The 26,001-nt window shown below is 27.2% G+C and overlaps 1 protein-coding gene across 2 annotated transcripts in view; it reads right to left on the bottom strand.

The window, feature by feature from the left end:
- Positions 1-25,135, bottom strand: part of LOC129983926 (mutS protein homolog 4-like) — a 131,240-nt gene extending 106,105 nt beyond the window's left edge. For both annotated transcript variants that reach the window (XM_056093636.1, XM_056093637.1), the window contains exon 1: positions 24,887-25,135. The gene's annotated coding sequence lies outside the window, so the exon portion shown is untranslated. The remainder of the gene's footprint in view (positions 1-24,886) is intronic.
- Positions 25,136-26,001: the final 866 nt, after the last annotated feature.

A 26,001-nucleotide genomic window follows, 5' to 3' on the forward strand; every position in this document is an offset into this window, starting at 1 on the left:
ATCTATAATTGGAAATTAACTCAGAATTGATTGCATTCTTAATATGAAACTTAAACGTGGTTTTAGTTTGTTTATTTATTTCCCCCCTTCCCTCATAAATAAGGTTCAAATTTCCTTTAAAATTTTCTCTGTAATTTATGCATATTTTTTAAAATTTAAATATAGCACAACCATGCTTCCAAAAAATTTTAGTGAATGCATCATAAATTTCAAATGGTTATTTTTGTTATTTGGAAATATAAATTAGAAACTATTTAATATAAAATACTATTTTGAAGAGAAATCAAAGTGGGCTCCATGTTTATAAATGAGTAACATCTGGAATGTTTCTTATTTATAAATGCCTATATTTGAAAATTGTTAAAAGACTTGTTTTCGTTTGTAAAAAAACTTTTTTCTTAACAGTTATATTAGATAAATTTCTAAAAATGTATAATTATTTGTATCGTTTAAAAATCATGTTTCTAAATAAGAAGGTATTGGAAGATTTACCCATCTAAACGGTCTGTTATCTTGTTAATAATATCACTGATATGGTTATCACATATTAACTAACGAATGTTGTAGAAAATCTCGTGGATATAAATAGAATGTATAAGGAATTAATATATATATAATTTGTATTACACTTTAAATGTAAATATATAGTAACATTAAAAGTTTAGCTTTCTTGCAGTGGAATCCATAATATTCAAGAACATTTAAATCAAAATTAATCACTAAAATCGGTTTTAAGCAGCAAATAGTAATCGGCTAATACAAAAAATACAGTATCAAATACAAAATAAATATAATGCTGAAAAAATATTAGCAAAATAATAAAAATTGCAGGCCTTAGCTCATTAACTTTTTCTATAATACAGCATAAAAATATATATAAATAAAATGTTAAACTGACAATCCCATAGATTAACTTTTATTCATATTTAGCTTTATTCGCGCATCAATAAATTAGTCAATTAAAAAAATATATTTTAGTTTTTAAACACCAAAGCAAAAGTTCAGACTTTCACATCCAATAACGATACAGACCAAAAGAGAAGGGATTTTTTAAAAATTCCGCATAACTTTACAGACGCCGCTGGATGGTTATATCTTATAAATAATATTAAAAATTAAGTTTATATACAATATAACCGAAAAATAAGGACTTTTTTTTTATTAAATATAAATTACAGGGATAGTTTTCATATTACCTGCAAGAATATTTAATTCAATGCAGTAACTTAGTATTATGAATATGAAGAATATTTTCATTCTTTTCTACCTGTTTCATTTCTTTTATGCAGTACATGTTTCTCTCAAAAATAGTTATTACAATGATATCAGTACAAGATCCACAGATTTATCGATTTCTATCTTATGTTAAAATCATTGCATCTTGAGGGACATGAAATGTTTAGATCAGTATCATCTATTATATTGATTTGAATCATAAATATTTATATCACAAGATTTGACGAGCAGTTTTTATTCCTTGAATTTTGTGTCAAGGAAATTCAATTGCTAAAATGGTAGCTAAACATCTCATTTTGGATACTAAATATTACTGCGATGCAAAATGTTTGTTAAACCCATTTCTAGAAAAGTACTCGAGTAATCAACCGAACAATTTTTTTCTCCCTTTTCTTACGAATGTTATTAAATAATGAAATTATTTCATATGCTAAAAAACAAAGCGATTGTACAGAATTTAATAACGGATATGAATATGCAAAAAAGTTCTAAGAATGATTTTCTGAAAATTATTCTTTCAACGGCGAAATTTTGATTTCGAATATAAGTTATGTATCTTGTTACTGCTGGAATGACCGGAAAAAATCATTAGTATTCTTTTTCGCTTTTTTTATAAACAGAACTAAAAGAACAATAACTGTAGTCAAACTTTTAAAATCGTTGTTTATTATGCAATTTTGATTTCCAAATGCAACTAAGACAAAATATATTTTACAGCTTTTTTCTACTGATAGTAAAGGACAGTATTTGTTTGTATTGGCGTTCTATAGGCGGACATTTTGATCAAATTGCTAACAAATCTGACACAGATATATTTTGTAGAGTAAAAATATGCACCTCGAAGCGATTTTTTAAAATTTAAATTAGTTAAAAATTGAGGGAGATTACGGCGTTTTTCTGCGATAGCTTCCAAAAATATTATTGAACAAAAATAATTTTTTCTTCATTTAAAAATCTCCCAAAAAAATCATAATCTTTTTAAAGATGCCAATCTTATTTTTATATATTATTGTTGTTGTTATTTATTTAAATGTAAAGAAATATTTAAAAATATTTTGTACTAAATTTGCAACAAATCTTTATATTTCTGCAATGAAATTTACCTCGTTTTCATTGTTTCATTTAATGCGTATGTGCGTATATTTCTTCTTTGTTGAATAGCAAACGATGAGAATTCTGTTTATATTTTCATATACTTTATTAATGTGATGAACCTTTAATTTCTAATTTTATTTCGTTCATTTTCTTTTGAAATTTACAAATAAAATTTATTAAGCTATTATGCTGAGTAGTAAAACCGATATATCGAATAACGGCTTGCTATTCGTTTATTTTTTTATCAGTATATTTCAATCCAACCAACAAACTGTTAGACATACTTACGTAATACATGTCAATTGCACCGCATCAACTCAATGCTGGAATTAACAGCTCTTGAAGATAATAGTAGTTTACACAGATAGTTATGATTTTGATTCGATTTTGAAGTTCGACTGGTCTTCATTTAAAAAGGTTCATGCACACAAGAAAACAGAACAGGTGTAAGGCAATTAAAATAAAGCTACTTAAAGGTTAAACCGAATTTAAATATATTTATTGAAAGTCCCATATCAATTTATATATAGAAGAATTAATTGGCATTAAACGTGACTAATATTCAAGCGAATCAACAGGTCGCTAAAGACGATTAAAATAAAAACATTTTTAGCGTAAAAGCAAAACATTCAACAAAATTTACAAACGAAAATATTTTTAGTATATAAGAATCTTTCAAGGAATTGGACAACAAAAGAAAAACAGAATTAATTTTAAAAGCGGGGTTAAATTGAATTTCTAGTATAATATACCCTATTTCAATAATAGTAATAAACTTATTAATATTGAATAGAGGGAAACGACAGATTTTTAAGAGCAGAATTATTAGACATATATTTGGGGAAACACATCTTTTCCTGTCATTTTTTTTCCATACAAAAAAAAAAAAAAAAAAAAGATGAATTAGCTGCATTAGGAAATCGAAATGGGAATTGACAGTCTGGAATAGCTTTTTTTTTTTTTAATGGTTTCCTTTACAATGGTGAACTGATAGAAATAAATTTGCAATAAAAAATAATTCTTCAAAAAGCATGTAGTCGATTTTTTTTATTGTTGATTTTAATCAACATATCAGATTGATCTTCTATTAGTCTCCAAATTTCTGAGAAAAGAATGTAAACATTGCTATAATTAAATGTTAAGAGAAATATGAATGTTTGACGGTTAGGAAAATAGCGATCATTCAATGTTGACATTGTCGGTGCTATGTATGATCTTTCGAATTTTTAGAAAAAATAAGTAATTAAAATAAAAGGGCTATTCATAAACAATTTGATCCATGTCTGAAGCTTCTCGTTAATTTACATAAAATTTGTCCACACTTAAAGGTTATTTCTTAAACATAAAATCAATAGGGTATGGGACAAAGAGTAAATTGTAGTTTACTTTTGTGTTAAATACCACTTATTAAATCCTTAATTTCGGATATTCTGGCAGTGGCGCCCAGAGCATGTATTCTGCCAATTCTGCCCTATTTACGGCACTGACAGCACAAAAAAAAAGCATTTCACGTACGAAACCTTTTTATCTTCTCGTATACATAGTATTGTGAAAATATAGTAATCGGCAAAAAAATTCGAACTCGAGATTTTGACGAATCTCCGTGTTTTAAACCTCCTGGAGATCGAAAAACGCATTTTTGGAAAAGGACCGTCTGTCTGTCAGTCTATGACAAAGATGACTCAAAAACGTTTTGAGCTAGACAATAGAGATTTGGTATACGGTCTTTACACCAAATTTGCCGATTTTTATCAAAATTTTGAGAAAAAACTTTCAGATGAAGTCCGGCTGTTTGAATATAAGTTAATACGATAATTACAAAATGAGGAAAGCTAGATAGATGAAATTCTATTCTCAGATTTAACATATATAGTATAGACACCTATCAAATTTTGTTCTAAATGCAACAAAAGATTGACCGTTCGTCAGTCTGTGCTTTCGCAAACATATAAATGCAATAATTCAAAAATGTAATGACTTAAATATATAATATTTGGTATGGAAGTGCAGTTCTGTATTGGAAGTGCAGTTCTGTGTCAAATTTTTGTTTTAGTCGATTGATAAAAACATGAATAAAACACAAATTTGATTTTTGGATACTATTAACGCATGTCAAGAATTAATAGCCAAATAACTCTCCAAGGATGTCACGATAGATTCAGTAAAAAAAAAGGATAAATTCCCGCCACAAATTAATATATGCCATGTAAGGAGTTTTCTTTCATGACAAGTTTATTAGAGAATATGCGAGAAAGTTTTAGGGAGACCACTCCCGCTAGTTTCTGAAATTAAACGAAATGATCATTTGGACGAAATATGAAATTATTTCTCCGCTACTCCTCCTCCTCCTCTTTATTTTTTTTTCATTATTTTATCTTAATTCTTTTTAATTTATTTTCCTTCTTCTTTCTGCTCTTTCTGTCTTGGAAAGAAGATATTCTTCTATGGCAAGCAAGAATTTGCCATTAATGAAGAATCAGTTGGATGAATTCTGAATATTATATTTCTAATTCAAAAACAATTCGGAACCATAAACAAGAAAATATCACTTTATTAAAAATAAAAGATCGTCTGCTTTTAATACAATTTTTTTTCGGTAAAATAACTATAAACAGGAAAAGTTTGGCAACATTTAGAGTTTTTCTCTTCTCTGTGGGAAAATTCATCTACAGTTACTGGAATCTATTCTCAGTTATATAACAAGATGCGAAATGGAACTGGAATGTTAAATATTTGCTTCCTCCGAAAAGAAATATTAATATTTAAAGATTCAAAAACTTTATAAAAATCATTATTTTTGAATTTCGATTAACAAAATAAATAATACTGCGTATTATCAAGTAATAAAGGCATCTGCTTCTAATGTTTATTGGAAAAAAACCCGAAATGGAATAGCCAAGAAAGGTAATCCTTTTTCCTGAATTATTTTGTAAAGTGATTGTTACGTATTAGCTAATTTCAATTTTAAAAATTAAATTTTCTGATCTTCTAAAAACAAATTTTTGAGTGCATTAAAAGTTAATTAATTAAGCTTCAACTTTTCGTTGTAATGATCTTTAGAGTATATGCATGATTATTTTATGATTTTAAACTATAATTTAGGAAAAATTGATGATGAAAAAATTGTTTGTAGAATAGAAAAAAATGATTTTTTTTTATTATTCTTTAAAGTAGAAAAATTTAGTTAAATTTATATTGTATACAAATCTTATATAACGATGAATATCATACGTTATGTATTTCGTACAAAATTTATATGCATGTTTATGTTATGTTTAAATCTAGAAAATTAATTTATAGTCGATATTTAAATATGCTTTCTAGCAACACACAATTTTTCAGATTTAATTTCTAACAGAGTTGCTTTGCATTAACTTCACCGTCAATCATTAAATCAAATTACAAGGTCAGTTTTTATTAGCCTGCAGATTTGTCTTCCACTCTTTTACAACTTGTCTTCCAAATTGTTATAATCAACCAAAGAACATATTTAATCGATACAATTAAATTGATAATTATGTAAGGGAGAAATGCAACAATATTTCTATATTGTCTTCTACATAAAAAAACTGGTGTAAATCTTTTAGATCAATGATAAAATGTCCGATATTAGAAATATGCAATAAAAATTTCTGTCAAAAATTTGGAAGTGGTTCTCTTAGATCAAGATTATTTCAGAGAAATGTGTATTTTTTAATAATCTGTTGCTGCTATATATCACTAACATATCACCTCCTGATAATATCTGCAATGTCCCAAAAATTATTTCAGTTGAAAGTTCTAATTTAATTGAAATTTTCTCTGTATTTAAATAATATAAGTAAATATATAATATAAATAAAAGTCATTGTTGGTATGTATGTTTTGCATCTCTTTCTCAGTAATTGAGCTGATATGAATCGAATTTTGTACGCTTATTAATTAGGACAAGAAAAAGAGCACTGCCAATTTTTCAAACTTCAGAAATAATTTAAATATTCAATTAATTAAAAATCAGTTGTTGTTCTGCAGTAACTTCAAGCAAATTATTCCACAAGAAATATGTTTTTTTATCATCTAAAAATTCAAAAGTTTATGTTTTCGATAATACCAATTTCATTCTCCGGCAATATTCCCTCTAGTTTTTATTAATATTTCTCAATTTAATAACTGTACAGACGCAAACGATTTTGAAAGAAGGTGAAATTTAGAACTGTTTATAAAATTATTTATTTTTGATATTTTTCTATTTTTTTTTAAATATTTTTTGCAGTATTCTTTACTGATTTTGTAAAGAATTCTAAAGTTTATTTAATTATATTTAAAGAATAATGATATTAAACTCTATGATGTAATTGATGAAATAATAAATATGTAATATCGTAACTGAGATGAGTATAGACGATGAATAGCGAACTAAAAGAGAACTAGTATATTTTTAATTCAAATGATAATAAGAAAGAGAAAGAGGGGAACAAGAAATCTCCTTCGTTGTGGTAAGGAAAACAAAACTGTTGCAAGCAATTGAAATATCCTTTTTTATTGTTGAAGAATAAAAATACAAACGAAGAATTGTTGCCTGAATAACATAGTAAATTTTAGAAAAATGCAAAATTTAAAGCAGTCGATTAACAATTTATATAATAAACTGCTATAGATTTAGTTTATTTTTATGTTTTTATCATTGAAATATTAACTATTTAATTGATTGTATCAAAACGTTTGTTAAAACCTTTCTGATACGTCAATGTTTGTGAACAAAATTCAGTTCGTCAGCTGCAATTGATATTCTCATTTCAGTGAAATAATGTTACAGGCGAATAAAGGACTTTGTGTATTATCGTATTATATACACTTGTAAATTTTACGTTAAAAATATTAGATATTAAAATATTTTAATCCAGATCAACGATGATCGGTGAATTCAGTAAATAAATTGTAATAAATGAAAATCTTGGTAGAAAAATCATATCATATTAATGTGAATTTTTTGTCTCACGAGTTTCTATATGTATTTCTGGACCCAATTTGTGCAAAGCATCGCAGTTCAAAGAATAAACACTCAATATTTAATTTTAATAAATTTAATAAAAACAGTTTTTAAATATACATATTTATTAGTTATGTAAAAAAAATATTTATTATTTGATTATTATCATGTGAGAACTTGATATTGTTTTTGGTTAGGGAGTTTTAAAGCTCGCGTACTCAACGAATAATTGAAGCTCGAAATCGCGTACGTAGTAAATAAAGCATAAATTGCAATTTTCTTCTTCATCTGCTTCAACTGCTTTTACCAGTATTGCATTATTATTATGCATGCTCCTTTGAAAGTAGATGCGTTTTTAAAAGGTTGACCTGCTGTTAGAGACATGGAGTTTTCACCATACGGGACTATGGTAGACCCCCATGGAGTCATCTACTGCGCATGAGCAGGTGGTTTTCGTTATATCTCGTAAACTACATATGTTAGAGACATGTGGTTTTCACTTACAAGAAAACTTTCACTTTTTCAAGGAAAAAAGATTTATGAGGAATATATTTGTTAGAAATTTTGGAAAGATCAATGTATTTGGAAAAGAATTTAAATGCATACTCAAAGAGATATATATTAAACGAACAGATTACCTGTGGGAAAAAAATGACTTCCATAAAAATATTTTCATCAAATTTAATAGATTGCATCCTACTTTACAATTTGATGCAACAACTTTCATCGCCTTTATAAAATTGATACATTTGTTAAATCTACAAAGCTCCATTTATCAAAATTTTATGCAAAATGTATTAAATCTTCCATTCAGATTTTAATGGGGCACTAAAAGGGTTGAATGGATCAAATCCAACTTCCATTTATTTGCAAAGAAAAAAGTAAACACAGCAATTCCTAGAACACCACACCCTCTCAAAAAGTAACCTAAATTTAGTAATTATGTTTGAAATGTTGAGAAAAATTTTGGAAATTATGTAATCTATAACTATTTTCAAAATTTAAATTTTTGTAGCCGAATAAAATTGTTTGAAAAAAAAATTTCACATTTATTAAAAATTAAGCTAGCAAGTGAAATATCTGTTAGTTTTTTAAAAAAAAATCTTTTTCAAAATTGTATTTTGTGCCTTATTAATAATCATTTTAAAATATGTAGATATGAATGTGCATCCCATTAACATTCTAACTCATTTGTAATTATGCCATATTTTAAAATCATCCTAGTTTTCAGAAGTTTTGATATGAAGTCACAATCACTTCTGGCTTCAGCAAATTTTAGGATGAAATCAATACGAATTTCTTCTATAAGTTTTGAAAATATCAAACAAAGCTAATTTATATAAATCACTCACTCTGAAAAATAAGCTCCACAAAACTTTTATTATCTCCTGGAATGAAGAAATATCAAATTGATATCGTAGTTAGAAAAACTTATCATATCATAACGCATATCATGAAAGGGAACTGCCATGTAGATTTAGTTTTATTAGTTTTCTTTCTTTCGTAAACTAAGTATACATGTTAAAGATATATAAGTTCTTTCACACACAATTCCCAAATATAAAAAGCTAACAAACTTTGGGTGATTCAGAGGAAGCTTAAAATCTTTTTAAAGGCAAAATTTCATTAGACTTTATTTCATTAATATATATGAATTGTGATGCTTGGTTTTAAGAGCTGTGAGATACGGATGTTATAAAATTTCGCACTTTCTTTTAAGTATATATGTTATTCCCAATTAACAGAAATAGGAAAATAATTGATGGAAGTGCACAAATGAAAACCATATAAATCATATTCTACAATATAATTTTTTTAATTTTATTCTTTTAAGAAAAAAAGCGATTATTATCGAGCAAACATTAAAGCAAGTTGCATTGTGAGACTGCATATGAGAATTAGGAAAAACTACAATTCTGACATAAATAATCTTCTTCGAAGTAACTCTTTTTCCCATTTTTATAAATTTAAAAAATTATATGTACCTTCTTTTCTTAGAAAAAATAAAAATAATAATGATTATTATGGTTTAAAGTAATCTATTCAGAAATTTATGTTTAATCTTAGTTAATAAAAATATTTTATATTTTGCAATTTAATCCAATAGAATTAGGATTAAATTTTTTTTAAAAACATTAAGTCAATGTTATTTTTTCACTTGCATATTATTTCAGATTTCAGAAGTTTGATTCGTTAAGGTTTTTTGAACTTGCCTTCGCTTATTTTCCTCATAAACTTGTTTAACCTATTAGTATCAAAACCTTAACAAAAGACACAAAACTGAATGGCTTCTGAAAGAAAACAAATTGTTTTATCAGTTGCAGCTACCAGTTTATTTACTTTTTATTGGTCCTTTTTATTAACTAATTTTTTATATATCTCTTATTTTTTCCCCGCTTTTCTCACAGACATTTAAGTATTCTTTCATTCCATACAATTCACACGAATCGATACAGCACCCACTAATCGGTCGCCGAACTTTTCAATAAAAGATGAAAAGACTGAAAGTCCAGTAAGAAAAAAAGAGGTGGTGCGAAAGAGCTAATAAGGAAGCGGCGTCTAAAGCGCTGATTAGACGCCAAAATCAAAACAAACGAATGGCCAAAAAATGCAGCAGAAGATAAAGTGATCAAGATATTAATGAAGTCCTGCTATTCAAATAAAGGACGGCGATAAAGTTCGAAATCGGGAGCAATTAGTGCCCCAACACATAAAGGAGGACTCTTCGGAGAAAAAGAAGAAACGAGCATGACTTTGGAACAAGGGACGGAAGTACGCAAGGTATTGTTCGACTTCCTGTTGCGCAACCGCACCGAATGACCCGACCGAACAAATGGCTTAATCAGCCTGATCCCCAAATCGTGAAAAGATTAGCTCGGATTGCTTTTTTATCTCGTGATACAGATCAGGAAAACTCCTAAAATGAAAGTAACAGTTGCACACCTCCACTTTCATTTTTAGTAGACTGATACGTGAATAATATTGCCCCATAGAATATATTTTATAGATGAATAGATTGGGTAAAAGCACTACCTGCAAAACAGGGAATTCTTTGCAATAACAATTTAATATTGTGAACTTTTCAAATATTGTTATCGCAATAATTCAGTTTAAATGCCAAATAAAACAAGTAGAAAAAATACTTCATTATTTTGGAAAATCACGTTTGCTGTCAAAATAAAAAAAGATTAAGGCCGGTAAGACGAGAGTCTAGGAGCACTACAATAAGGAAGTCCGTTTAATAAAACTGTCATTTGCTTGTCAGACTTTCGCAGCCCATAGAAAATATTGGATTGATTGCAATTTGTATTTAATTGTAAATATAATTCGTTATTGAGAATGCCAGTGCTTAAAACGCAAGTTATTAGATATCATTAAAAACTATTTCCTTCGTATGTTTAAAATGTTATGTTAATTAAAAAAATAATAATTTTTGTATCAAATATGTCTTATATTCCTTTATATTATACTATTCCATTCATGTGAATATGTAAGTGTTTTCTGTCAAAAACACTTACTGCGCCGGTGTCCTGGCATAGGGGTAGCGCATCTTTCCGTGATCTGGACGTACCGGGTTGGAGTCCCGGTTCGGGCATGTTAGTTCTTCTTCTGTGCTCTATCTACGAGGTATGTAAATGTGCCCCACTGTAACAAGGGGCTGTACAAGCGAATGTGACGCATGAAGTAGCGAAGTCGTACTGTTGGCCCTAGTTGGAGCTACTGCAAAAGCAAGAGACACTCACTCGGCTTAAGTCGCTGACAGATATCTTTCAGCAGGCTTGTAAAGTGCCATAAGTTACAAGAACACACTTACTGTGAAGAACCTATAAATTTTTCTTTTCCCAGAGATACTTAAATTTTTCTTTACTTAAAGGCTTATGACTTTTATCAAAACAAAGTAAAAGTAAAAAAAAAAAAAAAGTTTTAAAACGAATGGTATACGAATGATATACCAATCGTTTGGTATACGAATACAAATACATTTTTGGTATACGAATAAATCAAATATTAAAAAGTTGAAAAACAAATTTTGAACAAATAAAAAAAAAACTGATGATTTTATTTAATGTATATTTCAAAATCAATAACTTTTCATGAAATTAATTTTTTTTAAGTAGAAAGAATGTCTGGTAAAATGAATTGCGTTCCATTGAAACGAATTTCAATTTCAATAGAATGTAAATTTAAGAAGGAAAGTTTATGTAATTAAAAATATAAAATATTATATATTTGTTATTTTATAGACACCATGTACAGACATATGTTTTTGAAAAATTAACTAGCTTCACTTATTTTCTTTTTTAAAATAATATTTGGTAAAGTTTTAAGCCGGTATGATTTTCTGATTTCATTTACTTTTTGATATTTTCAATGTTTATAGTAAAATGAAAATGTCTTGTTCTTACGTAAATTGAAATATGTATAACTGTAATCGAAAACTAATAACTAAATATTTCTATGCGTATTTTTTTAAACTTATGGAATGAAATAATTATGCGTTATTTAGTATGCGTTTATTAACTCGTAATCAATTTTTTTATACCTAGTGATAACAAATGTAGTTGAAACGTAACAAAGCAGAAAAATAAAACTTAGCTTCTTATGGCATGCGTTTTCATTCTACCCCTCTCTGATGAGAGAGAACCAAATTTGCTCTCACCGAAGTCATGCAGAAAAATTATACAAAATTTATGATGATCTTGTTCAAATGAATTATCATCTGGTATGTGATTGCACGATTACCTCTAGATTATAACATATACATACAGATTTTTTTTATTCTCTGTAATTCAATGAAAAAGCTCAAAGTCGTATAATGAACACATTCGCGTGTGAATTTTTGAGCAGTGCATCATGGACTTAATCCAAAATTTGATACATAGGGCAATTTTGGAGATAAAATCATATTCCAAAATATCATCTATTTAGCTCATTGAGTTTTTCAGACATAATGCTCACATGCACATGTCTCATTGGTGGATTTTGTCCGAAACTTGATACAGATCTACAGTTTGGTATAAAGCCACATACCAAATTTCATTTTTCTAGTTCGCTGCATTTTTATATCTTGGTGTTTGTTCACATATAAACAAAAAGACTTATTTTCAAAACCCAAAACGTAATCAGGAAATCCGGATCGAGGAGAGACTTCATTCCAAAAACGCAGTGTTTTACCAAAATCAAAAAGGTCGAATTTTTTGACAGTCGTAGTTGTTTCTATATATTTATCATTTGAGTGAAAATAAACAGCATCAGGAACAGACAACATGTTTTTATTAAAGTTTCATCCCTCTTTTCTAGTTTCACTTCAATGAAATTTTGTTTTTAAGTTTGAAAATTCGGGAACAAAACAATCAGGAAATTCATTTCTTCACTTTTAGTTTACAGAAGTGAGCAGATATTTTATTCCCGGAAATTCGATTGACAAAAGAACAAGGATATATGGAAAACTTCTTCCTGATTCAGACACAGACATCAAGGTACAGATAGTTTTTCGGTTGGAATAAAAACAAACTAAATTAATATAAACAGAAAAGGTTAAACGACGGAAGACGGAACGATACAAAAACCGGAAGATGTCTTATAGAAAAATGAGGAAATAGCTGGCATAATAGCTGGTTATAAGAATTTTCGAGGACAGTCTTGAAAATATCTAATGTTTATTTTTAATGAAATTTATTCAATTTCCTGTTTCCATGAATTTTTTTGTTGTTGTTGTTGCTTAAATGTTATTTGTTGTTATATTTCACAAAAAAAAAAAAAATGAAGTAAAAAGATAAACAAATGTAGCTGAACTGCTCGTAATCCGATAGTGTCCGATAATGATGTCAACAATGCTGACATTTTGTCCGACATAAATGTATTGCAACTGACATTTATATATATATATATATATATATATATACAAAAGTATTAGAATCAAGTTAATAGGAAAAACAAAAAAGATACAAAAGATACAAATATAAATCAACTTGAGGCTACCTTTCTGGATTTAAAAATCGAAATTGCTAATGATAAAACAATAGTTGGTATATACGATAAAAGGGATGATTTCAACTTTAAAATAACAAAACTATGTAACTACCATTCCAATCTAAACTCTAAAATTTTCAAAAATCTAATTTTCTCACAAGTTAACAGGATCAAAAGGGTTTGCAATAATAAAAATTCTTATATTGAAGCATCAAATATCCTCCTTAAAAATTTAATTAAAAATGATTTTCCTAGAAATTACTGTAATGTCAATTTTTTAATTAAACAAGGTATGGTTAGGGATTAATCTTTTGGCTTAAATAAAAATAGAACTTTACTTGCATATTGGATCACTCAATAGATGGCGCTGGGTGCCTACCTCTGTTTACATAATTTACCGTTAACTTTTAAAAACAGGAAATCACAATCGATTGTTTAAAGTTTCCTTCACTGTTGGATGGTATGTTCTGGCCTTTTCGTTTTTAATTTTAATTTTGATTTTAATGCTGTTTTTGTTTTTATTGTTATTGTTTTTATTGTATTTTTGCTTTATGGTTTTTTTCTGGTTTGTTGTTTTGTATTTCCTTTCTGTTAAAATGGTATATCTCTTGAGCATAATTTCAGGGGATTTTCGGGTCACGAGGAATCATTATTAGACTTATGTCTGTATGTCCTCACAGAAAAAATCCCTTTATTTGAATCCCTGCCTGAGGGTGACCCTTGAAAAAGTCTTCAGGCCGGATTCTTTTTTAATATTTTTTTAATAATTTTTTTGGTTTAATTTTTATTTGTTTTTTGTTTTTCCTATTAACTTGATTCTAATACTTTTGTATCAATTCATCTGTGTTTTAGAAGTAGCTGCAATTGCGCTCTCTAAATACTATGAAGTTCCTTTTTGGTTTTAGTTTAAATTAGGTAATAAATTTTAGTTGCGATTTCGAAACTGTTTTGTTTCGTTTTCATTTTAGTTTCGTTTTCAAACTTTTTCTTACTTTAGATTGGTTACTTATATATATATATATATATATATATATATATATATATATATATATATATATATATATATGAGAGAGAGAGAGAGAGAGGGGGACAGATATATGTATGTATGTATGTAATGATATTATATATTCTTAATTTAAACCAAATTAATTTCCAAAGCTTTATCTTAATTTAGTCCATAGTAATTTCATTCTCCTATTTCCTGATTCAATTTCACGTATGAAGCTGTGTAAAAATTACAGCGCAATCAATCTACGTATCAAATGAAAGTGATCCCTTCGGTGCTCTTGCCAAGGTGTCAAAGGTAAAAACGTGTATTGAATTGGCGCGTGGCCGGAAATCCCATGTTAAATAAGACTAGAGATCATTTGTTTCGTCCTCTATTTCTTACTTCTGCTTTTGTGCCTGGGAGAGAATAAAACGAAATTAAAAATACAAAGTCTTTTCATTGCTTCGAACCTGCATTCTGCTACAATCAAAATATAATGACACATGGATAGAGGCACTATTTTGTTGAAAAGAATAATATAATGTTTCCGGTGATAATTTTTCAGCAAGCATTGTCTTGATATCCTTCAGAATTAGTTTTTGGTTTCAAAATGACTATCGGAGTTGTTCCAGTATCCCCCACCCCCAAACCATAACACTATAAACGCCGAATTGACATTTAGAAAAAACTCTTCGCTCACGACGTAAAGCATGCCAATAATATCGGATGCCGTCAGGCCCCACCAAATTAAATTTCTTTTCATCTGAGAAAATTACGACATCCCATTTATTCCAGAGAGAATAATTAAATTATTAGAAAAAAATAATTAAATAAAAATAATAAATTATTAGTGAATAATTCAGGATAATATGCTGTTTGTGTCCATCCTACATGATTAAACATTTGTAGTTTTGGTCGTGGAGGCTGTGTTCTCATGTTTATATATTTTGCATGTGAAGATTTTAAAAGTACATTACGGACAATTCTACTCAAACAAGATAGTTGCAGCTCCTTTTTAATTTGAGTAGAAGAGTGGTGTTTAGAAAGGGCTCGATTAATTATGACTCTTTTTGATTGATTAGATAGATATGATTTATCATTTATTTCTATCGTTTACATATAGCCTAGTGGTCGAGATTTTTCTTTCACTTTTGAGAGTCTTAATAGTCTTGCAGTTTCTCTGGAAGACAAATTACATTCCCTGAAACTAAAAATCTCACCTCGATCTTCCTCATACAATGTTTTTCGTCTTCCCATAACTGAGAAAATATTATAATTTCATCTCCAGGAGCTATGTTGATTTCGTGATCTGTAAGGTAAGAAGCTTCGGTTTAGGAAATCAGGGTAAAATACTATACTGTCTATTTTGGAAAAAAATCTGCAACCTGATATCACTTCTCACTATTTTTTTCTATTTAAAGAAATTAGTTAATATCAAGAACAAATTTCTTGTAACTTCATCAATAGTTAGAAAATAACATGCTAGTACAAGACGGTCGAACTTAGCAAGAAGAAAGAAATAGATTTCAGAATAGTATGTGTTTTGGCTAGAAAACTTTAGTTAAAAATTTTATGAGCTTTTACCGAAATGAGATAATAACTCTAAGATAAAATTTAATCTCAGAGTTGTTATCTTATTTCGGAAAACTCTATTAATGTAAGCCATGATCTTAAAAAAATAGTAGCAATATTTATGCACAAATTTCAAATCATCTCATGAATATCTATATCAAGGATGTTTCTTGAATATCTCACTAATAACGTTGATTATAAGTGTTACAATTATTTTCATTGATGTTTGGTTATTGATCGCATTGTGTCGAAAGTAAGTAGTTTAATACCTTTATAGAATTACATTTTGAAAAGAGTAAGGATACAAAATAGTATCATAGCAGCAGTATCTGCGTACTGCACTGATGCAATCACTGTTGAGAAGCTGAACAATTCATGAATTTTTGTTTGGATTGATGCAATTTTTGTATACATTGAATCGAATTGGATCTCCAGAGCCATAAACAATTAATATGATTCGAAAAATTAAAAATTTCTAAATTGAAGTTGATTAAATGCAATTTGTAATTAGTTTAATCCGTGTAATGTTTATCGATTATAAAAGGAGAAACGGGGAAAGAAATATTTAGATGAAATATTAACAATATTTTTATTAGGAAATATTTAGATTATTTAAACATTCGACATGAAATTTGCATTTGAAGCTATATCAACTCAATTTTTTATTTATTTAATTTAATTAATAAGGAATATTTTAAAAAGATAAAGTTTATAGAGGAACATGTGTACTGCAAATTGGGACATGCATGGTGCAATCGTTCAAAGCACTCTTAGAGATCCCTAGATCTAAAGATAGCAAATTTATCATCTAGCCATTTTTCAAAAATTTAATAAAAATTTTATTTAAAAATCAAAACTTGAATGTTTTTCTCAATAATTTCAAGCACATTAAAGAACAAAAACCATTTAAAATCCATTAATTTCCATTAAATTTTATCTTTAATTATAAAAAAGTTTTAAGAAATATTTTATAACAATATTTTTCACTGTGTTAGTTACTAGATTTATAACATGCGCATTGTAATGGCATCAAATGCATTTGCGTGTGTATGTGTGTGCTCACCCGCGTTATCATTACTATATAATTAAAAGGAAAATAAAAGTAGAAGAATCAAGCCCAAAACTAATGTTATACTTCAGATTAAAGATCCAATCTTCTTTAAATTTTCCAAATCAGACATTTAAAATTTTGTTATAACATCGGTGATATCAGAAATGTTTTCCCTAAAATTGTATGCATGCTTTCTTTAGTAAAGTACCCCTAGCAACTATTTTGTCTGATAGAAAATTTTCTAGATTTCTGAACGCATAAACACTGATCAGATTTGATCACTAATCAGCTTATCAAGCTGACTCAAACTGAAAAAATAAACCATTTTCTTCTGCGAAGAATCGAAAAGCACCACAAAAAGAATAGATCCGATCTATGCTTTGTAAATTTATAAATTTTTAAAAAGAAAATATAAAATAAATTTTGCAATGTATGCTGAAAACATCTTCTAATTTAGTTAAATTTATGATTGGGATCACAAAGAATACTGTAATCTGATTGTTATAAAATCAACTTAAAATACGATAAAATCATTTAAGTTCAGAATTTTTAAAAAAATACGATAAATGTAACAATTATAAAAATTTCTCAGAAAAAATAAACAATAACCTTTTTAAGATTAGTGAATGATTTATTATGATATAAATACGTGAATAAAAAATAAGCAACCACTTTATTTAAACCTGAAAAAAAATTCTCTAAGTCTTGCAAAATTGCTGGAACATTTATAAGGGTTTTGGAAAAATAAATAATAAATTTAAAAAAAATCTTTTACCTAAAAGTTTAAAAAGGAAATTTTTCTGTATAAATTTATAAGAATTTTATCGAATTTTCAAATCGATGAGTTCGAAATCATTTTTAATGTGAACAAAGAAAAGGAGTACTTCCATTTACATCAGATTCGTTTACATGAGAATTTTTTCCCAAGCTCAAAAATCACACTTTCTGCTGTAATTGGCAGAAATAACAGTTTTGCTGAAAACAGAATTAAAAATGACTAATAAAAAAAGAAGAAGAAAAATAATTTATATGCTGGATAAAATTTTTCCTTTATACTAGTTCGTAAATCTTATTTGCCAAAGAAAAATAATCGAATTTATTTTATAAATGAAAATATTAACAGCAACTCATTTGTAAAATTATACACTCAAAACTTATAATTAGCAATGTTATCATGCCTTTTTTAAGAAATGTGCAACTCATAAATGTTAAAAGAATGCGAAGTGCCAAATAGAAAAAAGATACATTCATTCGATTGAAAACGAGATGTTTCTATATTGATTACAATCTAATGTTAAAAAATCGTTTTCCATATGTATTTGTTGCGAGTCTAGAATGTGCTATTTTCAATTTTAACACCTTTTCAACAATTTATTCCTGAAAAATAAATTAAATAATTAAGTGGAATGAAAAAATAAATTTTTGCTAATTTGTTTCTTTTTCTGACAATTTGCACCTGTCCGCAGTTTGCATCTCTTAAAAAGCAATGTCAAATAAAGCTGAGTGTAATTGCATATATAAATCATTATAATATGTTATTTTATCTAGAATAGTTCAAAAAATTTGATCAGGTAGCCTGTAACCATTTCAAAAATCATTGTAACCTAACTCAAAAGTTGGAGTCTCTACTCTAGACGCATTAATAATGAAAATAACATGGGTAGTGTTTTGCTACATGTTACATTCCAATTCATACATACCCCGAATGTTCTTCTAATCATGTTAAATATAAACTTGATATTCAATCAATTTCAAAATACAGCTTGAACATGTTTTTTTTTTCTTTTTTCTGACAGTAAATATTTTTCTTCTATTATCGAATATTTAATGAGTGCTTTATTCTATTAATTGTGTATAGGGAAATTTGATACCAAAATAAACAGTAATTCACAAAGGCATGCTGTGATTTTATTTATAATAAACTAAAAAACATTCATCAAGTGGTAAGTACAATAATTACTATTAATACCTACAAATTAGTGTTTATAGAACTTACACTTATTAGTGTTTAGAGAACTTAAATGTTAATTTGTAGAGGACTAACTTTTTATTTGAAGGCCAACTGTATGTTCTGTATGCAATAATATCTTCTACCACCAAATGCACTATCAATGTGTTAAGCATAGAGCATAGAAAATGTATCATGAAAATGTTTTACTTTTTCATAATCCTCCAAAATACAAAACTGTAATTGTCAGCTTATAATCACTTTATAAATCAATATATGTAGTTTGCATCTTCAAACAAAGAATTTCGTAAAGGAATACAGACAAATAATAAAATTGTTTATGGTTCTGTATATGTGACAAATAGAGATAGAAAATGTTTTACAGTTATCTCACAGTATCTGTAAAGAAGATGAAATGTGAGTAAAAATAATAATAATTTTCTTTTAATCCTGAGAGATTGATTACTAATATCAAAAACCTACATTAATGCTACTTTCAAAAAATGGGTTCATCTTTTTAAAAAAGATTTTTTGTGCAGCATTTTTGCATTAAAGGGAGAAGTAAGAAGGAGTGTACTCAAAGTGGTAGACAAAAATCCCCCCAAATATAAGATAAAATAATTATTTGCATTTGTAATAAGTTTCATTTCTGCAAAGATTACTTTCTGTAATACCATACAATATAAGGAATTTTTTAAACTCTGAATAAACTTAAAAAAATATTTTTGAGTTAGGTTATGTTATTTGACTTCAAAATTAAATAAATTATTCTGGTTGCTTTGAAAGAAATTGTTTGTATTCAGGGCACATAGGGTTAAGTATTATAATCGAAAGAAGAAACATTCAATGTTCTTTGAGTTCAGCAAGAATTTTTTTTTCCAGAATCTGCCAATAAAAGGACTAGATTATACCATTTGAGAACCTTGGAACCTGAAAATTCAGGTTACTTATTGAAGGTATCAGATATATATATAGTTAATGTAGTATAATCATTTAGCTGTTTGTTTATCTTAATAAGTATAAGAAAATAATTTCCCGTTATAAGAAAATAATTTTCCATATATTTCACACAAATTTAATACTTATTTTAATCACTCTCATACAATAATGTATACAATCTCAAATAATTTCTAATTCCATATGCTTAAATATATTTGTCATTGTTAAATATCATTGCATTAATTGCAGATGTGATGTGTTTAAAAAACTTTTCCTTTACTCTGGAATTGTAACGTGAATTGAAACGTTTGATTCTTTCTTATATAAAATTAAGATCATTTTGTTTCTAAGAGAGTATATATAGATGCCTCTTTCTTCTAGCTATGCTCTCTACAGACCTTGAATCAATTGAGGTTTAAACGTCATCTGTCTATTAAATACTAATTTCCTAAATGATATGAGGGAAATTAATTCTTCGTTTACAATAGATGATGAAGGATTAAAGCAATCGTATTCATTGGACACTTCCATCCAGCTTATGTCAGTTTTACTCCTCGTTTTCTATCCTGTGCTGTTTGGGTTTTCAGTTTCATTTCATTAAGGATTATATAGTGTGATGATTACATGTTTTAATAAATGAATGAAATATATTATATATATTTTTTTATTGTTTTTCTCCCAGAAAATATCGGAATAGAAAATGTGAGACTTTTGCGATCAAAAGAATTGCTATCCTACCATTATGCTACATTTTATTACTTCAACCATCAATATGTTCTTCAATGTTTATAAAAGTTATGCATAGTGGGTACCACAATGTGTTTAAATCGGATTTTTACCAGATTTATTTGTATTTTAATAAATATAAATGCGTCTTTTGTGTAATTAAATATGATAACATTTGAAAAGAGACGATTTTTAGACAAAAAAAATGGACAAGAAATGCACATACAAATTGATTATCCAACAAAGACTGATTATCAGTATGGTTGACGTTACTCTTTTAGGATTATAAAAATATAATTTCGTGTTTCATTTAAATAAAAAAAAATATTATTTCTCTGTAGAATTTTATTTTTAGACAAATACTTTTGTTTTCAGACAAATTAGCTTGTGAATATTGTAAATGAAAATATTTTTACCTTTTTTAATCAATATCTTTGCTTAATTTGGCACAAAATTTTGTTCATCAAATTTTTAGTACCTTTTCAACTTGTAACCAATAACTGAGTATTTTTGTAAAATTAGCATATAAAGCTTTTCAACTATTCTTTAACTTCATCTAAAAAATAAATTAAGATTTTGTCCTGTATTCTGTTCTAAATTTTCTTCTTTCAAATTTAACGAATATGATCATTCGCATGACATTTAGCATCGCAATCCAGGAATCACACAGATTTTAAAAAATATCAGCCGTCATTCCTGGATATATAAATATTCTTCATCTAGACTGAATTTTTAAAAAAAATACGTAACGATAAACAATTTTTATAGCTACAAATATACTATTGTTATGTGAAGATATTCTTTCAAATTATTAGGAAGAACAATTAATTATTAATTAATTGGAGGAACAATTATTATTAATTAATCAAATTATTCATTTGTACTGATACAAAAAAATTATCTTCATTTCAAAATTATGTTTATTGTGAATAATTCATTATTTTTAAAAATCCTGAACTCTCCTTTATTAGATCGCCTAAACTGTGGAAATTTCATAGTGTTAAATTATTTTTATACGATTACTATTTTTAAAATGTAAGGAATTTTTTATTTAAGATTTCTACTTGATTGGAATCCTATATATCTTCAGCCCATTTTAACTAATGTAAATGTGATATTCCTGTATTTACTTCCTAAGCCTGCAATTTGCTGAAGTTTTGGTACTCATGGAAACTTATTACTCAATGATACAGTAACTTTGTAGCTCTCTTTCACAAATCACTTTCTCACATTTAAAAGGATATAATTTTTCTATTTATATATTTAATTAAAATTGTGAAAAAATTTTATAACACTTTTTTTACTTCAGTATCTCTTCTCTAATCTTTGAACGATAGTTTGAAAGTCTGCGTTTCCATAAAATATTAGCGCACTTTAATGGAGTAATTAAGTACGATTATAAACTTGAATGCTGTAATGAGATCGAGGAGGAGTCATTTATATTTAGTCTTATCTTTTACCCAGTAGAAAACAATTAAATATCTGAACTTGCGTCGCGGAGATTTTTTTTTTTATATATTTGAATAAGTAACTAAGTAAGTTGCGTAAAGTAACTTACTTTAAAGTAATGAATTATTTAATAGGGAAAAAAAATCTCTTCAACTCGCTAATTACTTTTTACGTTATTATATGGATTCAAATAACAATTAATGCCCCAAATTAGTTATATAATCTAATTAGGTGATTAGATTGATTATACGACAAAGAATTTAATAAAAATTGTGATAATACCAAAATAGAAATGAGCAAAAATAGAATTCGAAAAATGCTTAAACTTTGAAGAACTACTTTTTGCTTTATGTGTTGCATATAAAGGATAATAACATATAAAGGAAACATAGATTTTTCTGTATTTTGTTAGAAAACATATAATTTGATATTTTAATTAACATATAATATGTGATATTTGCTATAATTTACGCAACTTTGTATAATAATTACATTCTCCCACTTTTTCAAACTGTATGAAATTAATTATTCGCTTTCTAGTTAATAAAATTAAATTCCATAAAAACACATAACTTATTTTATATTTTAATTAATTATAAAAAATGACAAAACTGCATTTTCATCTTCCTCTAACAAATGTTCATTTATGTGATCAATTACTTTCTTTCTGTATAATGAGTTGTGTGTTATCTATGGAATATCTTATAATGAGGCACATTCTTTGTCTTTCAACGCACGTCTTTTAATGTTTCGCCATTTTTCGTCAACTCTATGGCGACCCGTCAAAAAAGTCATTATCAGCACACAGATAACAATACCATCGCCTCATTTCAAATGGAACGTGAACAATTAATCGGCATCTATTGGACACATGGCAGATTTACTTCTTATAAAAAAGAATCACGTCTCCACTGGTGAAATTTGGTATTATTTTTTCTGAACCACAGACAAGGGGAAATGGATTGATTTAAATGTCAAAACAACTTAGAAAATGTGAAACGGCATTGTTCAACACAAAGCCTGAACTGAGTCACTAGCACGGCCAATTTACATTAAAGGAGTACAGCTTAATGTGTTCATTACATAAATTCTGTTTAGTATTCATGGCAATCCTTAGAACATTTATGATTTTCTAATCATTTAGATGCTGTCAAAAATAACAACTGATCCTAAGGCAAATTAATTTGTTTCATAGATTTTTTCCTATTAATGTCCGAAATATGTTGCAATATCATGAAAATTATTTCTTGATGAATATTTTATTGTGCAGAAAAATTTTTGTTCTCACATTTATATTTGAGAATAATTTAGCGCTCAAATATAAATATGCTTCGAAATAAAATTTAATGTTTAATGTTACCATGCTTTAAAAAATGAAAAACTTGAAGGAAAATGTATAAAAAAAATGTGGTTGTAATGATTAATATATTACAGTTTTTAAAGAAAAACTACACAAAAAATATTCATCAGTTCAAAGTTCTCAGAATATGTTCAACAGAACTACTTTTTCGGATGCACATTCTGTACATCAGCTTTCAAAATGATTCTAAACTAAGTATTAAAAATCAGAACTCACAATATCATTTAATTTCTTTGAGATTCAATTAATTGTATTGAATAAACATTCATTTAACTATAACAGCTAATTGTAACGTAATAAAATGTATCTCAAAATCTACCAAAAGGGGATTAAAAATCATGTGGTTGATATTAATTAAGATAATTAATCACAAAAATCTATGAAAAATAGTCATATATCTTCAAATATAATCCTCAACAATAATATAATGTTCAAATTATATATTGAAAAAAATGCAAAAATAATACCTCATTTTATTTTATTTTTTTTATTAACATAAATGCCTTTTTATCGTTCTATTTTTTAAAAAAAGTTCAAAAACAATTCTAATAATTGTAGGCAATATATTTACTACCTGATTTAATTCATTTCCTAATTTTATGATCTTATTTATATGAAAAGAAATAAACAATATTTGTAAATATTGTATTAAAAAACATTTAATAGAGAGATTTTTATTTAGAAACTTCTTTTAAATATAATAATAATTTTTTTTAAAAAAAAATAAAGCATGAAGAATTTGATATTTTTTAATGAAAAATGAATTATTATTCCTTGTTTATTATTATTATTATTTAATAATTGTAATATTATTTCCATACTTTGTTGCATTAAAACGCAACAAAAAGAGCTAAAGCACAGCAAAAAACAAAATAAAGTAAAAAAATGTATTAGATTACATTATTTTTATACAAATTCATACATAACTGTTTTTCAGAAACTGTGAAATATATATTTCTGTCCTTTCAATGGATTATTTAATTCATTTTCATTTATAATATGTTGTTTATTTACCATGTGATTTGAGAAAAAAAAAAACTACAAATATTTTATATTTAAGTATTTAGTATAAAGTATAGTGGTTTATTATTATTATTTCCATTTTGGTTGACTTTCTTTAAAGTACATAGTTTTTCCTCTTTCACAATATATAAATATTATATTGATGAAGTAATTCTGTATGTCCTGGTGAAGGGTAAGATCAAGATGTACATAACTACTTAGATTTTTCTATAGCAGTATGTATCAAAATAGCTTTACTTTGAATGTTATCTCTATGTCTTACTTATTTTTCATATAAAAATGTAAAAAACATTCTCTATAAAATATTATTGATAAAGTGTTTCATATATTCGCAAGAATAAAATTTTTATGCAGTGTCTCATCTAATGTCATAGTTAAATTCCCTCATGTGCCCTTGAAGCATTGATAAATGCACAAATCGTTTAAACATTTTATTGAAAAAAATATAAGGCACATTTCTAGTTTTCAGGAGAAGAAAAATTCCTTGAACATCCATTTCCAGCAGATTCCTCTCTTTGTCCAACAATAGTAAAAGACGAGAGTTATGCAAAACTTACCTTCTCCTGGCAACTTCAACATTGCACTGACACCTGTCTTAAGTATCCTCACAGGTGCATGTGCATGTTTTCAAATCTTCTATTCACAACTGGCACAAAATATATTTATAAAAATCGAGGTAATCCTCGATTTTCAGGCCATATAATCCGAGATAATCCGAGAATCGCACAATAAATAACTCATCGAAGTTCACTTTGAAAACTGGCAAAGAAAGTGGCGATTTATTGAGCGGAGGGGCGCCACCGGATTTTGCGAGAGATCGCCTTATTTGTATACAGAGGACCCTTTTGCATCATTCTGACCTTTGGATCCTCCGATTAGCTGACTGAACTCAAGAGGTCATCCAAACAACGAAGCTGATGCAACGCCAGAGAAACTTTGCGTTGGTTGCGCTTGCCTATCGCATAGTTGGAGAAGAATTTTGTAATTTGCAAACGATAGGTTTCAAATTATGAAATTCTGCTCAGAAACAACTGCTACATCATTTAGAAATCAGTCTCAGTAATGGATGTTAGATTTCGTTGAAGAAATGTTGGCAAAAATACTAATGACTTCCTGAACTTGCTTAAACTTACATTTATTTGGTTATTTATTTTTGCAAAATTATTACTTATTAAACTAATTTATATTGTGTATATACATTTAGGGAGAGAAAGAGACATCACAAATTAATGGAAATTGTCTTTAAAGAATTTGATAACTTAAGATTCAAAATTGCTTTTTGTCGTTTAGCATACCAGTTAGCTTCTACTTCTATACCTCTAAAATAAAAGGAAAACGGGTGTCTAAGTGGTAATTTTATGTGAGTCTTTAGGCAATTATTTTATGTCTATTTCAAATTTAAAATTGTGTTTTTTATAACAATAACTGATATCTTAAATAACAGAATTTAAATTTAGATCTCTTATATTTAGCAGCACTAGATGCTCTTCTTTATAAAAAAAAATCTCTCTAAAAACTAATGCAACTCAATAATATCTGCATTTTATCGTTTGTTTTAAATTTTTATTTGTTATTTTTAAAAAAATAAATAATAATATTTAAGTTTATAGGATCAAACATGATTATTAATGGATTAATTATAGTAAGAATGATAAAGAAATTTATTTTCTGA

This window comes from Argiope bruennichi, chromosome 9, assembly GCF_947563725.1.
Source record: "Argiope bruennichi chromosome 9, qqArgBrue1.1, whole genome shotgun sequence".
Lineage (NCBI taxonomy): Eukaryota > Metazoa > Arthropoda > Arachnida > Araneae > Araneidae > Argiope > Argiope bruennichi.